Source organism: Zingiber officinale, chromosome 1A (genome assembly GCF_018446385.1).
Source record: "Zingiber officinale cultivar Zhangliang chromosome 1A, Zo_v1.1, whole genome shotgun sequence".
NCBI lineage: Eukaryota > Viridiplantae > Streptophyta > Magnoliopsida > Zingiberales > Zingiberaceae > Zingiber > Zingiber officinale.
The window spans coordinates 187,141,561-187,143,680 of NC_055987.1; the positions used below are offsets into that span (position 1 = coordinate 187,141,561).

The 2,120-nt window shown below is 33.9% G+C and overlaps 1 long non-coding RNA gene across 1 annotated transcript; it reads left to right on the forward strand.

Annotated features, from left to right (window-relative positions):
• Positions 1–243: 243 nt before the first annotated feature.
• LOC122013488 lies at positions 244–1,173 on the forward strand. The gene is made up of 3 exons (XR_006120585.1): positions 244–404; positions 480–542; positions 865–1,173. It is a non-coding gene; the product is annotated as an uncharacterized LOC122013488 (long non-coding RNA).
• The last annotated feature ends 947 nt before the right edge of the window (positions 1,174–2,120 follow it).

Genomic DNA, 2,120 nt, shown 5'->3' on the forward strand with positions numbered 1-2,120 from the left:
TGTCTAAGGCAGAGATCATGTTTGTTAATATGCTCAAGTGGAGAGATAGTTCTGGTGTTTATCTTATTGCAAAAGTAATATATTCCTGACATGTTTTTCTCCCTATGGGTTACTATGTGGGCATTTCAATTCAACACCTCACGACTTTTACTGACTTTGACACAAATATGATGAAACAAATAACAATTTTCATCCAATTTCTACAATAATATTTCTGCCGAGATCTTTTTCCTTGCAAACATTAAATCAAATGACAGATTAAAAAAATGTCTTTTAAATGCTGGTTTTTTCTAAATAATGCTTTCATTTTTTTCAAACATAACCATGATGATCCATGTGAATATACATTCCTTTGCAGGTTTTGGATTCTTTATAGGGCCAAGCAAGATGGACCAGTAGTCTTGGTAAATTACCTTACTATGAATATCATCCTATACCTTGGTCATCTCAATATAACTGTTGTACAAACACCTATTCAGGGTTGGCGTCATCCTTGGGAAGGGCATGGAGATCACTCACATGATCATGTGCCTGAAGACAAGGTATTATAGTACAAGCATGCCTTAATTCATCTACAATTTCCCTTTTGTTTGTGTATGTATAAGATGCTTCCAAAGCTTCAATATGATTATTGTTGACAACAGGTGCTTATTCATGAATAAGCTCCAAGCAGATTCAATTTCCCTATAAGATGTATGTTTGGATTCATGGTATAGACTAAAAGATTATTGTTGTGGCACCTTTACCTTAGAAGTGCTAACAAGCTCAATGCACATGATGAATCTCTTTGCTATCCTTTCAAACTGCTAATTTCTAGCTTCAATATGCATTGACATTGACCTGTTATGCTTGGATATCTTCTAGGTGTAGATGTTAGAACATCCAAGATATGCGAACTTGGAATATTGAATTATAGAGCTAAGCGAGTGCTTTGGATTGCCCTCCGCCAGCTTGAAGTAATTGAGACCCACAGTGGATATGGTTCTCATCACACATCTTTCCTGTAATGAATTAAGATTGTCTGCTACATTTTTGACCTGGCTCTGATCCATTAGATCTGTGTAACTATGCTGTAAGATTTCACAGTAGAACGAGAGACATGTGAGAAGGTGATTTCTTTGACTCATTTAATTAGATCTAGTCCTTTATTTGCTAATACTTCCCCATACTGATTTTTTTTAAGCATGTTAGAATTGTGAAGAATTTCTAATTATATCTGTGTGCTACCTTTCTCATAGTTTATTGCAATGTGTGATAACTATTAGATGTTGCTATTCTTTCTCTCCATTATGTAGTCCTTTGATTAATATTTGCCAATTTTCCATAGTTTTTCACTTTAAGATCTTTCAAGCATCTAGTGACAAGTGCAAATTGGTTAGCATCTAGTGACATCCTTGTGTTGACTTTAGAGATTAAAAATTGATGTAATTAGCATGTTTTTCTGGTGCTATAATCCAATGATATAATTTATTCTTCCAACGCGAGTAAACATTGTCATATTCTTTTATACTCCTTTATGTATTAGATTTCTTATGATTATTTCTTATTGCCTTCTCATTTTTCTAATCGTAGAGATCGAGCGAATCAAAGAAATACTTGCAATGCCGAATGGAAAGGTTAGTTTGCATCTAGTTTAGCTTTTTCCCTCTTAATGGAATATTCTTGAGATAGAAATGAGTGCAAAATAAGTCTGTTAATATCTTAGTTGTCTCGGAAGAAGTCTATTGTGTCACTTGTGCTGGGCTACTATATAATTTACTTAATTCTATATTTTTCCTTATGCTTGACGTTATAATTGTTCCTCTTTGAAAGTGCACTTAATCTTAGTCCTTAATCTCCTATTGACTTTATTCACAGATTATTAGTCTTGATGAAATGCATACCTCTTGGGCGCTTGACAGATAAGTAGATTAGAAGTCTTTGTTTTCTTAAACACACTAATGGTTTTATTTTGTTTCTAGAAACTTGATGGCGAAACAAGATCTGTCAGAGCTTAGTTAGCTTAGTTTATGCAATGCTACAATAGATTTATCCGAGAATCCCTTGATCTCTCCTTTAAGATAATAATTGTTGATTAAGAATCACCCACTAGTGGGAATTACATGAAGCCCTTGATCAAG